The sequence below is a fragment of the Ascaphus truei genome, chromosome 1 (assembly GCF_040206685.1).
Source record: "Ascaphus truei isolate aAscTru1 chromosome 1, aAscTru1.hap1, whole genome shotgun sequence".
NCBI classification, from domain to species: domain Eukaryota; kingdom Metazoa; phylum Chordata; class Amphibia; order Anura; family Ascaphidae; genus Ascaphus; species Ascaphus truei.
The window spans coordinates 73,706,345-73,721,968 of record NC_134483.1 but is presented as its reverse complement, the minus strand read 5'-3'; the positions used below and the strand labels follow the sequence as shown (position 1 = coordinate 73,721,968).

Sequence of the window (15,624 nt, the reverse complement as noted above, 5' to 3'; positions counted from 1 at the left end):
CCAAAATGTTAAACTAAAAGACCATTTTATTTATTAGTTATTTATACATGTATATTTAGGCACTGTGCCATATATAAGTTTTTCTGGATGTGCACTGAGCTTTGTCTGTGTTTTATGTTATGTCTCTGGTTTTAAATATATATATTACCATGCTCAGTTGCACTCCTCTGTGAAACTTATATGCTTATATATATGTTGTGGGTTTTTTGGGGGTTTAATATGAGCTTGTAGGTGTTCTGTTCATTTTATTATTAAATGTTTATTCTGCATTACAACTGTTTTCGTTATTTAGCTATTAGACAGTGAGTGCGGGTACTTACGTAGATTTGTTAGTACTATACAGGGGAATAAGGGTCCCCTTTTGTTCCGTGCACCCTGCAATTGCATAAATGTAACACTATCAGAGTGCTGTCTATCGTCCCCTTTTACCATAAGATAGTAACAAAGTTCCAACTTCTTGTATTCCTAAAGAGAATGAAAAGAAGCCACAATAGTGACGTACTAAAAGGCAATTTTATACGCAATAGAAAATTGGCTACTTACAATGTAGCAGATAACATATATCCACACTGCCTGATTTTATCACACAAACAATCTGAAGGTAATCAGCAACTACCTCCTGTCTTTGTGTCACGGTTGCTCACTGCAACCTGGACTGAACCGCGGGGCCGAGGTGGGGAATATATATAACCTCCGCCCTAAGCCACGGGGGTGGGTCCGGATTGTAGAGTCGTGAATGTAGCAGGATAGGAGAGTGGAGAGGGCAGCGGGTACTTGCCTATGATCCGGGATTGGAGAGCGTAGAGTGGTCGAGAACCGTAAGCCGTGGTCGAGGATAGGAGAGCGTAGTGTAGAAGATGTCCGTAAGCCGAGTTTGTGGAGTAGAGAGCGTAGAAGTCCGTAGCCAAGCCAAGGTTCAGGGGAACAAGAAGAGACAGGTCCGGTACAAGCAGGGTCACAACAGGTAAGCGAGATATCGAGGACAGGTACTCAGGCTGCAAGTGAGCACGGTGCATAGAAGGTCTATGCTCAGCGATGACCATAGGGTGAATGAGACTAATATACAGAGGAGTACCAATCACGGAGAGAAGGCTGAGGCAGGGTGAAGCTCAGGTGTATCCCATCTGAAATGAGTCCAGGCAGTATTGCAGGTGCTGGTCCCTTTAAATGGTGCATGCGCGTGCCGCGCGTGTCCGGGGTTGGAGCGTGGCATGCCAAGGTGCATGCGAGGACGGGACCTGCCGCGCTCCCGGAAGGTGGAGGCAGCGCGCCAATGGGGTGCGGGCCGACAGAGGAGCGGAGAGAGCAGCCGCGCGAGCCACCATGACAAGACGCTGGCACCGGTAGGTAGGAAGGTACAGTACCCCCCCTTGAGGGGAGACCACCAGGCGACCAAAGGATGGCTTAGAGGGGTACTTGAGGTTAAACTCCCGGATCAGTCTTGGGGCATGTACTTGATCCCGGCATATCCTCTCCCGTTCTTCCGGACCAAAGCCCTTCCAGTGTACCAAGTACTGTAGCTTTCCCCTGGATACCCTTGAGTGGATGATGGCCTGGACCTCGAACTCCTCTTAACCCTCCACTAGTATGGGACGGCAGTGGAATCCCGCGATCGGTAATCCAAATCTCGTGGTCGTGACGTCAGACGCCGGTATAGAAATCGGTCCACTGAGAGACCATATGATTCCACCGTCATGCCGTCTCTTAAGCAAGTCAGCGATCAGAGAGTTGATGTATCATAAAAGATCACAAGCAAGTAGCAAATATGTGCACAAAATGTTAACCCTACACGTGTCGTTCCTAGCGTGGGAATTTCATCAGGGAAAAAATAAAAAACTAACTGCAAACACCTTATATACACATCTAGCAACAACGCCATTGTTTGATTGAACCAAAGACACCTGCACTACATTAGTTGTCTATAATGATCAATCTGTCAAATAAAATGTTGATCTACGTATTAGAATATATAAGTGTACAAACAAAGTTATACACGACTGAAAAATCCTAACAATTTTAACTAAGTTTTTAATCAAAGAAATATTAAACAATTAAAATATAATAAATTAAATATAAAATACAAAGGAACAAGGTCTGAATAAAAATATAAATATATCAGAACGAATTAACGCAACTATGTGGCAGAGAATTAAACCATAGAGAACCTAAATCCCAAAGAGATATTATATCATATACAACAATAAAAAGGAAGAATCAATGGAGTAACAAAAATGAGATAAACGCTATTTAATTTATTAGAAACACACCCAGATCTATTTCTGCATTTAGTCCAAAAGGGACAAAGGTTTTCATAGTGCGTATCCACCTTGTTTCTAATCTAGAAATCTCATTAATGGTATCTCCTCCTCTCCAATTTGGAGAAAGCTTTTCAATTCCTATACAAATTATCCCTGTAGGATTTTGGTTGTGACATTCTTTAAAATGTTTAGAAAGACTATGCTGTAGCAATCCCTTTTGAATGTTTGTAATATGCTCAGCAAATCTTAATTTTAATTTTCTGGTTATTCTACCAATGTACTGTTTGTCGCATGGGCACTGGATTAAATAAACTACATCAACAGAATCACAACTGATAAAGCTCATAATGGGTGAATTGTTCATTAGTTTTAGTGGAAGAAAAACTCTTGACTTGTTTCTTTTCATGTAAGTTCAATTTACACATTTTAATCTTAAACACTTATGAAATCTTTTAGCATCAAGGAATGTATGTGTCCCTGTAATGCTCTTTCTGTTTTTAAGGCAGTTAGGAGATACTTTTCATTTCAAGTTGTCTGCCTTAGTGAAAACTATTTTCGGATTAGAAGGTAAAAAGCTTTGCAGAAATCAAATCTTTTCAAACCAGATGCCAGTGGTGACTAATAATAACTTGATATTTTATGCAAAGTTTTGGTCATCGTTTCCCAGCTGTACACATTTTGCACTGTGATACAGGACATAGGCCCTCATGCAGTAAGCGACGAATATGTGAAATCGGCAAGCTTACCGATTAGCCATGTTATTGGCGATTTTCCCTCTCCGTATGCAGTAAGTGCCGAATCCCTTCAAAATCAAGACGAAAACAAATCCGCCCACTCTCACGATGATTTGCCGATCACACACAGGTGTATCGGCGTGCGTGGCGGGGTGCTGTTACGTTCGCCAATCAAAAATCTTGCTGAATCAGGCGAAGCCAGCATGTATTGGATAGCGCGCCATATTTAAAGGCAAAGTGTACTGTTAATCATTCTCTGTGTTGTTGGGAGTGAGAGAGAGAGACGCTCAGAGCTGGGCGATTTAATATTTGCATATTGACTGAGAGACTTGTTGTGTATTGTGAAAGCTTTGTCCTTTGTTGTTTTGTTTACATATTTGTCTTGTTTTCTATGTGGAAGTGTTTCGTGTGATTGGCTGTACATTTGTTTTCTGTTTTTTGTGAGTGCTGTAAGTATGCCCGCAAAGCGTGGGAAGAGTGATGCTGGTGTGAGTGGTAGTGCTACTCGTGCGAGTACGCGTCAGAGTGAACGTACTGTTCAGGGGAGTGATGTTGCTAGGAGTGCGAGTGCTGTTGCTGGGAGTGGGAGTGCTGTTGCTGGGAGTGCGAGTGCTGTTGCTGGGCGTGGGAGTGCTGTTGCTGGGAGTGGGAGTGCTGGTGCTAGGAGTGCAAGTGCTGTTGGTGGGAGTGGGAGTGCTGCTGGTGGCTCAGTTGCTGATGGGGTGTCTGGTGGTGGCGTGCTTGCTGGTGGCCAGCTTTTGGAGTCTCTTACATTGGAACAAGGAGAGTCCAGTCAGCAGCAGCCAAGCTCTGAGCCTAAACGTGCTCGGAAGAAACGTGTGGAGCATCCACGTAATCCTCGCTTCAATGACCAGGAAAATACAGCTCTTGTCACTGGGATTCTGGAGCACTATGACAGTCTCTATGGACATTTAGTAGGTAAGTGTACCTTTCCATTTATTCTTCAAATACATGTGATCCTAGGTCATGTGAGTTTTGTTAATATGCAAATATGGGTCCAGAATATCTTTCTATGTTAATTATTGTGCAAACACTGATTTTTATCATGCGTTACAAGGACAACAAAACACAGGCGTTCAATTTGCGATAACTGCATACAATATTAATGCAAGCTTGCTTACATGTCTAGGTTTAGTAGTGAATGCTCATGTGCTTCACATATTACACCTAAAACAGCATGTTTGCTATCTCTTGGAACAGCTAGCAGTGTAGGAAACTGGTGCTTCTATTATTATGAATTAACGTCATATATTTTGTTTGTATTTCAAGCGCGGACAAGTTCATCAAGCAAAAATGAAATGTGGGACACAATAATAATTGGTGTCAATGCGTGTGGGAATCGTGTCAGGGACAAGCTGAATTGTCGCAAAAGATTTGACGATATTAGGTCAAAATTAAAAAAGAAAATACAAGACCAACGCGTGCATGCTTCTGGCACTGGAGGTGGCCCGCCACCACAACGTCTGATCTTAACTCCATTGGAGGAGCTGCTTCGGGGAAAATTACTTCCCGTCGTCGTGGAGGGTTTGGCCGGTGACAGGGACATCGGAATTTATCCCTCACAATTTCCACCAGGTGAGAAATCTTACTGTACTAGGCGTGTCGTTTCTTACAGTTATTTTACATATTTCCGCTGCTTTTTATACTGTCTTCACAATATAAGCATACCTACATCTATATATGTATATGTCTGTTTCTCTATATATATATATATCAAAATAGACATATATGTTGTAGTCCTACTAAAAGCAGTAACTAATATACCACGTGCCATTGCGTAGTCATTTACATGTGAATTCCCAAAATGCATTGCTGCAGTGGAAGCAATTGATGGTGGGCGAAGATGGGGAACAACAGGGTAGCACACATGTGTAACACATGCTAATGAGAAATTATTACTAGCTACTGGTACAGAACATAAATATGTATAATATTAATGTGTATATTATTTATTTTACTCCTACAAACACGACATTACTGCCTATTTTAATCATGCATCGAATATATTGCATGCAACGGCCTACAAACATAACTTGCACTAACAAATGTATAGTTGTTTATGAAAAGGTCCATTTTTGCTTGATGTCATATACAGACAGCATAATGAGGCACACGTAGCATATGTTATGTCATTGTGTTCATAACTTGCACACTGCAGATGACTATTTAGCTCCTCTACCATTGTGTTAAAGCAGCTGCAATGAATATGTCATCACAGCATACACGTCAACAGAGACGGTGGGGCTCAGCACACACCCAAATTACAGGGTCATCTTATGGTCAACTTAGTTCACACCATTTTCACCTGTTTGAAGTAATTGAAAGGTCTGGCTGATTAGGGTTTTTGGGGAAGGGAATACCGTTCTTACAACCTGACTAGCAAAACTGAAGGTAATCACACTCATTTGAAAGCTTAACTCTAGGTACTAAATCCCCCAACAAGTCATTAGTTATCAAACCGTACGTCACACATTCGTTCACTCATATCTATAGTTGAACTGATATCAACAACACATTATCACACACTGCATGTGTTGTGTTGTTGAGTGACAGCCACATTCAGGTGTGCCACAGCTTCTATTAATGTACCACACATATCCTGTACCAAAAACGAATCTTTTTGCAATATGACCACCTTCATGATAACCATTGTGAATGTTCATCTCATGATAGTTATGTACATTATGATACTGATATGACTACACAACATATGATTTGTATGTACAAATTTAATCAATTTATCCTAATGCATTACTGCAGAAACATAGTATGTTGTATGTTAGGGAACTCAAAAGTTCTAAGTACACAGGCATGTACATTGTTATTACAACTATTTATGTTCACTTTCACACACACATTTTCGGTTAAGGAACTTATGCTGTTAGTTACTCATAAATACAGAACATACAATAACTGTTTGTTCAATATTTACACATGTAAATTGACAACTGATGTTATTGTTATATATAGTTGCCCCTGGAGGACATGTGTCACCTGAGACGGAACAAGTGTCTTCACCTGGGTCATGCAGGTCAACACACCTAGGTGAGTGTATGAGGTGGTGCCCATATAATATGTGCACTTCTATATGTTATGTTGTCATGTTCATTATTTGTTTTGCACATGTTCTTTAAATAGGATAACTTAGTGTCAGTGAAAATGAAGTTTAACACAACATGTATTGTGTTTGTGTTTGTATCATGTAGGAGTTGTGAGTTTAGAGCAACTTTTCATTCATTCTTATTTCATACTGAGTCCAAACATTATTCGTAAGTCAAGGTAGTTTTTAATGTGACGTTATAAAACGTATGGAAACATGTTAGGTGTTACTTATCACACAGTATAATTACATAGTAAAACAGCAGAGATTAACATGCCATTTCATAATGTGTACATTTATTTTTAGCACATGATGATGATGAAGATGATGATGATGCCGCCATAGACACAGAAATGCAATCAAGTGACCATGAAGAGGTTCCCATTGAAACAGTTACACAGCCAAATCGTCCATCAAGTAACACATACGATGCAATAGTAGCTTCTGAGGGAAAAATTGTTGAAGCTGAAAATCGTCGCCATTCAGATCTGATGACAGTGCACGAAAGGATGATATCACTGCAGGAAGAAACGATATCACAATTGTCACATCTCCACAGAGTCTTCATTGAAGTGCCTAAACAATTGCAAAAAATAAACACGTCATTAGAAGCATTAGTTGTTCAGCAAACCCAAGCTAATTACTTGAGAATGACTACAGTACCAAATTTCAACTTTAACACATCACATGAAGGATCTTTACATGGTGGTCATTTTTCACCCCACGCATCTGATGTTCATTCCCCAGGTCGGGATGTTACCGGTAAAGTAGCAGAAAGTTCTGTGCATGTTCCTGACAACATCCTACCGCTGCCATCTGTAGAAATTCTGGAGCTGACACCTACAAAGTAGGCGGCAAAAACAAAAATGCACAAGCAGTTACTACTGACCAGTTTTTGGACACAAACAAAAAAAAACAAACATGAAACGGACCAACCATCAGTTGTGCACTGTGTACCAACTTGCTCACATGTGTCAGTGGGCACAAGCCCTTTCCGTGATCAGTCACTGGCCACAAGCCCTGCCCGTGAACAGTCACTGGCCACAAGCCCTGCCCGTGAACAGTCACTGGCCACAAGCCCTGCCCGTGAACAGTCACTGGCCACAAGCCCTGCCCGTGAACAGTCACTGGCCACAAGCCCTGCCCGTGAACAGTCACTGGCCACAAGCCCTGCCCATGAACAGTCACTGCCCACAAGCCCTGCCCATGAACAGTCACTGCCCACAAGCCCTGCCCGTGAAGTGGCACAGGCCACTCAAAGTGGCTCTGTTGTGACTCAAGTTGTAGCCAAACGGAAAAGAAAAATCCAAGAGACAACAAGCAGGCCTGTGACTCGCTCTCAAAAGGAAAAAAAATAATACATGTTATAATTAAGTAAATATGTCTTTGGCCTTGTTTTGTTGACTTCAGATTATCTAATGAATATTGTATGTATTCTGAAGACCTGTTGTTTCCAAACATTCAAGTATGTCATTGTACACGTGAAGTTTTGTAAATGTTAACAGTCCTAATGAATGGTGTTATTAATATTTATGTATTAATCATCTGCTCAGTAATGGTCCACCAGGACCCAGTTGCTATGTTTAGAGAAGCTGCCATTTACTTACCTGCAAAACATTGTATTTGGGTGTGTTACTTGATGTAATCATTGCATGTAAATATTATTCACATGCAATTAAAAACACACATCTATTTAACTGCTAACATCTTTCTTGTCCGTGTACAGCAGGATTAAGTGTTAAATATTACTTACCTTCACCTTGCTTGAACATTCTAATGTTGTCCTTTAATCATTTATGAGTTCTGTTTTCAATAACATATCTGTGAATGTTTAGTAATATATATGTAGTATGTATGGATATATGTACACACACACACACAGTGTGTATGTATATATATATATATATATATATATATATATATATATTTATATATATATATATATATATATATAAATATATATATATATATAAATATATATATATTATTTGTACTATCTAAACTGGTATACATGTATTTTCACAATACATACACTTAATGCTTCCTTGTGAAAACACAGTATTGTAATAATACAGGCCTACTGTTTGTGAAATATACTTACTGAGAGCCTATAACAGTATGGGCCTTAAACAATTATTAATCACTTAATTCACTCATGTTTATCACCATTTAAATAGGTTTCATACAAGGCCTACTTACTGCCATCAATATGATCTGTGTAGAACTGGATTACATAGATATATTAATGGTTGTAACACTACAGGCCTTCTCAATTAAAAAAAGGCGTTGTTTGATGGTAAATCACAATTGCTCACAAGCCAATGCCAAAGGCCATACAACATTGTAAGCCTCTGTTATTTAAACCTTTAAATAAATCACACCAATATTAAAATCCCTCTTTACATATAAGCCATTAAATATTGTAATATACACACACATTAAAAGTTTGGTTTTACACACATATACATATGTATATTGTAATATATATATATATATATATAATATATAATATATATTTATTTATATATTATATATTTATGAGACAGATATATATATATACATATACACACTTACTTAAACTCTGATGCAGTTAGGGAGTTAACCACACTGAAAAATACACACTGAAATGTATGGGAAAAAAAAGATTAAAACATTTGCAGGTGTGTGTGTATTTCATTATAAGGCTGTGTAAGCACTATTTTCATAAAGCGTACAATGTTTCTTTCCTCAACCCACATTGTTTTTTAATTAAAATTGTACAGTTGTTTTGAGAAAGTAGATAAAAGTAGCTTCATGTGGCATTCACACTGAAATGCCTATCAGAAACCACAAATGTGAACCAATTATTTGTACAACTCCAATTGGTGCTTGAAAACAGGAGTAAAAGAAGAAACATTTTCTGACCTTGAATGGAAAGACACTACTGCTGCGGCCGAGTTTATTCGAGCATTTGCCCGTTCTCGGCCGCAGCAGTAACCTGGCGCGCGCCAGAGGGTGCCGGGCGCGTGCCGAAGACACGGAGGAGCGCCCTCCGATCGGGGCTTTCTCCCTCCCGCTGCCGGGTCCGCCGCGTCCCCCGGAACCCCCTGCCGCCATCCCCCACATCGCGGGACACCAGGGCTCCCTCGGGGAGCCCTGGACGCGCGTGCAGGGGGCGCAGGCACCCGATGACGCGTGACCGCGCGTCGATGACGCGCGGCACGCCGAGGGAGTGCGGCTAGCATGCCTGGGCATCCCCAGGCTTGCGGAGCTAGCCGCACTCAAATAAAATGTGCCGCCTGTGTAAATAGATAACATTCTACTAGTTTCAGCATTCTGAGCAGACAACATTGAAGTAGAGTCAGATTTTCTGTTAAGCTGCAATGGCTAATGATATCATTCAAAACAGCCATCCACACAAAGGCTATAAAATGATGATAGCGGAGGCGATCGTCTCAACTGCGGAACAGAAAGCCAACGTGGGCCAAATCTATGATTTGATTAGAACAAAGTATCCTTATTACCAAGAACCTGGGCGGGCGCGAAATTTTAAATCCTCTGTAAGATTCACTTTATCAACTAATGAATGTTTTGAACGTGTGCAGGATAAGCTACAAGAAAGGTATGGTTTTTGGCAGATTGCTAAGGAAAATAAAATCACCGTGGAACACGGCACATATATTGTGCTAAATAGCATATTTCTTCCTAATAACAATAGCAATGGATCCGCTACTACTGTTCCGTGTGAATCGATACCTGCTGCAATATCTGCACCCTCCATTCCTGAAACACACATTCTACAAGAACATAACTACTATGATTTTTTACCAAGCCTTTCTGCTGCAAACGCATTCGAATGGGTAACCGAAGAAATGAACCTACCTCCGGACCAATTGTTTGAAGAAGGCAGTGGCGATTCCTATGAGCGCCTCATGGAGGAGATGTGTGTCATACAGGATTCAGCGTTTGGGTCAACCATGGATGCAAATGCATTGGTTTTCTGGAGCGACCAGTTGCAGGCAGACAAAGTGTTACTTCTACAAGAATGGTAAATATAACAATCGTTATGCCTTGACTCAGCGTTAAAAGTATTTTTTTTTTGTAACCACCATTTTTACTCTAAATGCGTGGATACAGCGTAACATTGCAGACTGCATAACATGTAGCGATCACAAACACATTGTTTCCTATTACAATATAGTAGAACCAGAAAGATTAGTACACATTGCTCACGGAATAAATATATGTTCTTTCCCCTCCCTTTAAACATGTTACCATAACTGTAACACACACCTGTTTTTTTATCATGCAACATCTTAAAAAAAACCCGGTCGACCACGTATGACGTGGGACCCTTGTCATGTGCCAAGGCGTCCTTAAAAAGGATTACGGATGTAAGTCCCGCCCCCAAGCGACGTGCGCGCGTCAAAGCCTATTGGCTGTGTTGTTTTGTTATAGTTACGGTAACTGCACTGTGTCATGCGTGCGCGTCTGTGTTTGTGGGCGTGCACTGGGCGTTAGCCGAATGTTAATTGAGTGGGAGGAGTGTTTGCGTGCGCTTCACGCTGGCTTAACATGACGTCACACGTATTGCATTTGCGCATTATGTTATCGGCCGTGCTTTCTGTCCACACACGTCTGTTTAAAAAGAATACAGATGTAGTCGTTTAGAACGAATGTAGTTTCTCCTTCATTGTATTAGAAAGAAATATTTTATGGTTAATGGTATTTACAACATGTATTGAACGCACAACGTACGCATTGTTTTGCGCATGCTCTAACACTTAGTCGACCCAAGCGTGAAGTGCGTGCGCACAGTAAGATGTGCGCGCACATTTTTAAGTATACACCCAACGTTAACTTCATATACATAGTTATGCGTTCTACTAATTTTACAAACGAATACATAATGATGTTTAGTTGTACTTCTAACATATAACTGAGTGACGTGTGTATGTACACAATCATATAGAGATGTGTAACGCGTTGTCACGGATACTTATATAGTAAGGTGCCATCTTTGATCATCATGTGTTTGCTGTATTTCAGAGATGTCGGGCAAGATACAATCGGATCAATGTATGATTTCAGAAGAGTCTAACTTTATATGAGATGATTGTGAGGAGGAGCCACCGACTACTATACTACATATGGAACTAATTTTATATTGCTTGCAGCGCTTATTAACAAACAATTAAAAATGTGATACCCTTATGCCTATATTGCATAAGCACTTAATTAACATAATGATGTTGCAAAAGAGTGCAGCTAGAAATTTTCTTGAGTGTTCTTTAATTACTACTAACATTTTATGCCATGGTGTGTTTTATATATAACAACCATTCCCACTCTGCTAACACATTTGTGTATTCTATTGTGTAATGGAACGTATGACTGTCGAAACTATGTAATAATAATAATAATAATAATAATAGCATGTTCTTGTATAGCACTACTAGTTGTATGCAGCGCTTTACAGAGACATTTTGCAGGCTGAGGTCCCTGCCCCGTGGAGCTTACAATCTATTTTTTGGCACCTGAGGCACAGGGAGATAAAGTGACTTGCCCCAGGTCACAAGGAGCCGACATCGGGAATTGAACCAGTCTCCCCTGCTTCAAACTCTCTGTGCCAGTCTGTGTCTTTACTCACTGAGCCATTCCTTCTCCCAATGTAAAGGACACTTACAACCAACTAGCCATTTATAGTTAAAAAAATTCTTGTTACATGGGTATGTTGATGAAATGGTTTGGGACTGTAGCAAAGAATGTTATTGGCAAGATGTTGTGCTCCCCTACAATGCATGATGTTATGAATATTACATCAACATCATGTAATGAAGTACGTTTATGTGTATATTTCATGTAACAAACTAAGTATAGTTTACTGTGTTCATTAAACTTTCTAAACATAAATAGTACAGTCAATATGATGATATAACCTACCATAATAAAGCTGCTGTTATCATTTGTCGGTGTTATACATGGATCATAAACAAATTGATACAGACACAAACAGTTGTCTTAAAAAGTGTGCCTATGCTAATGTGCATGTGATTGACGTGTATATTTTGAGAATACTTGTTAATTATCATCATGATAATGATGAAGTGACGTCAATGACATTCCAAATATATTAAGAACATTGTGATTGTGGGTAATTATTAATGCAAAATTACAGTAACATTTTTGACACAATTGTGGTTTTGATTACAGTTTGACACTTGTTACATGTAGGTCACATCAACACACGTGTGACTTATACATACACATGTGACAATGTTTAATTAATGTTGACAAATAATTTATAGCATTAATAATCACCTACATTGCTAAATATAAGATGTACAAAGCATTGCTGTGATTACATGCATTCTTGCATGGAGTGTTATGATCAGTTAATTGCATCCGTGATTAATGAGCTCCCGTAAGTAAAAAAATATATACAGTTATCCCCTTCTCTCCAAACACCTCTATATTACATTAATGGAAATTATAAGGGAACATACATTAAATGTGATGAAATGGGAGTAATCATTTTATAATACAATGCACATTAAACCTCATTAGTAGCTAAATGCATGTACATGATACAGAAAGTACATGTATGTAACATTTATTGTTTACCAATATGTTGGATTTTTACTTCAAATAATTATACGAATATTGAGGTAGGCACATCTTATGACAGATGTCAGCAAATATACATACCATGATCAGTCATACTGGAGATATACCTATAATGCAATGGAACAATATATAAATTGCAATCATTGACATGCCATCTTCAGTACCGTAAGCAACACAGCAAAGTGTGTATTTGGTGTTAAATGTGCAACACCATGTATATTTTATGACATTCAAAATGTAAACCAGCCTGGTGTACACATCATATGGATGTACATGTTACACTGCAACAATAACATTGTATGTAACCATACTGCAAGAATGAATGACTATGGCCATACTATGTGTATTGTGTTTGCATAAGGAACAACACAAAGGTTAAATATTACTGCTTTGTTACACCAGTTGTATTCACATACACACAACTAATTTACAATGGAAGAGGGATTATATAACCTGTGCAACAATAACATACCGGTGCCACATCCCTTTGTGCACACAGCAGAGAAAAGAAAAGATTATAAGCTCCTCGGGGCAGGGACTCCTCTTCCTTAATGTTATGTTTGTCTAAAGCACTTATTCCCATGATCTGTTATTTATATTATCTGTTATTTATTCGATTACCACATGTATTACTACTGTGAAGCGCTACTGCACCGACACACTTTATTTGAGCAAATACCCAGTATGTACCTGGCAGATACCTGGAATGCGCCGCTCCTCACCTCTGACAAGCCCCGTTGCGTTTGCCTTCCGAGCCTGGGTTCATGCCTGGCTGACGGGCGGCTGATCTGTTAAATGATAATGATTAGGATTTAATAGGCTGCAATGCTTCGCGTGTCTACCAGATGGCATAAATTCATGAATTGTAATGCAGTATATATATATATATACTGTGCAGTATTGCAGCCAGCGGGAATAAAATGCTTCAATCCCTGCCTGGAAAATAACCCAATGCACTCGGGCAGAAAACAGTTACAAACCTCAATACACCCGGGTATACCCGAATTCGTGGGACTAGCCGAGCTCGAATAAAGTGTGTCGCCAGTGTATGTACATTAATGGCGCTATATAAATAAAGACATACAATACAATACAACCCATATTCATCTGTGTCCTAACAGAAGGTTATATAAAGAAACACTATTGTTAATATAACATAATTAATCTATAAAAGTAGTACTAGGAACATATATGTTTTTACTTACAAGAAAAAAAGGAATTTATGAGATTCTGGCGTGTCTGGCCACCACTGGCTGTTTGTTCATTTTCAGCAGCTACATGGGTGGGATGCTCGTCTACCAAAGGCTCAGCTATGTCTGATTGTACATTGTGTCTGAGTGCCACATTGTGCAAAATGCAACAGGCAATAATAATATCAGACACTTTTTGAGGCTTGTATAGAAGAGCCCCACCAGTTCTGTCGAGGCACCTAAATCTGGTCTTGAGTAGGCCAAATGTCCTCTCTATAACAGATCTTGTAGAGATATGGGCTGCATTGTACCTCTCCTCTGCTTCAGTTTGAGGGTTTAGCACCGGAGTCAAGAGCCACGGCCTAATTCCGTATCCTGAGTCACCTATAATCAATGGAGCACACATAAGCTTACATTAGTGATAAGATTCTACAATGAAAACATTCCTAAAGAAAAATGTGTTTTGTGTTACAACATCCAAATCTGTACTCACCCAGCAGCCAACCATGTTCAAAATGTCCCTCTTCGAACGCATGGAAGACTGAAGAGTTCCTCAGGATAGAGGAATCGTGACTGGAACCATAGAATTTGGGTACCACATGCATTATCCTCATCGTGGCATCACATACCACCTGTACATTCAGTGAATGGTAGTGCTTACGATTACGGTAAACATGCTCACTCTGACTAGGTGCAATCAAAGCTACATGTGTGCAATCGATTGCACCCAGCACACATGGTATCCCTGCTATATTATAAAAGCCATTCCTGACTTCCAGCCACTCTGTCGCCTCTGTAGGAAAATGAATATAATTCCTAGCGCGTCTATTGAGTGCATAGAGAAACTGGGTAAAGGCACGCGAGAATGTAGATTGCGAGACCCCGCCCACTATGCCCACAGTTGTCTGGAATGACACGGAAGCAAGATAATGTAATGAGCACAGCATTTTAACAAGCCCAGGGACTGCACGACCTCTGGCTGTCAAAAAATCTAAATCTCCCCTTATCTCTTCATAAAGAGATAAGATTGCTGCTGAACTCAAACGATAGCGACTGACTATCTCCTCCTCATCCCATTTAACAGGGTTCTCTCCCTGTACACACGAGGACGAGGCACAACTTGTCTCCTCTGTCTTCTCCTCTGATCTCCTGTCCCTCTACCTGTCCCTCTCCCTGTCCCTGTCGTATCTGCGTGCCTGTCCCTGTCACTGTCCCTGGCTCTGTCCCTCCCTTGCCCTATGTCATTCTCTTCATCAGCAAGCATGTCATGAAAAAGAATGTTCCTCCGTCTCCTAAACAATCGCAACATGTTGAAATGAGTAGCTGTGAATGAGCAGGTAATGGGCGTCCTTTAAATAGGTATGTGATGATGTCAGGTGACATAGTAAAAAGCAAGGTGTTACATTAACATATTAAACTACTTGGCTCACAAGCTGTGTCCATTTGATCAAAGAATTATTTGTTCTGTGTATTCAGCAGGCAATCATGATATTTGCCAATGATGTAACGTGAAGCTTTGTACAAACATTGTTTACAAATTATTAGTGTAATGTGCAATGCATGTAACACTTCTGAACGCAACAGTCAGTCATGTAAATAGACAAAAAGCCTGAGCTTGACGTGTAAAATGTTTGCTGCAACATGTGTAATTAGCCTTGTTATTGTCACATGTTCACAACAATGAATTCTCGTGTGCATATGCATACATTTATGTA

General features: G+C 39.9%; 1 protein-coding gene and 1 long non-coding RNA gene across 4 annotated transcripts in view; one reads left to right on the top strand and one right to left on the bottom strand.

Annotated features, from left to right (window-relative positions):
* PDE4D (phosphodiesterase 4D) overlaps window positions 1–15,624 on the top strand; it is a 1,562,913-nt gene that overhangs the window by 1,123,149 nt on the left and 424,140 nt on the right. The window lies entirely within an intron of this gene.
* Window positions 6,445–10,124, bottom strand: LOC142469140 (uncharacterized). Its single transcript, XR_012788969.1, has 3 exons — window positions 9,975–10,124; window positions 6,874–6,953; window positions 6,445–6,689 (listed from the first exon to the last, which is right to left on the bottom strand). It is a non-coding gene; the product is annotated as an uncharacterized LOC142469140 (long non-coding RNA).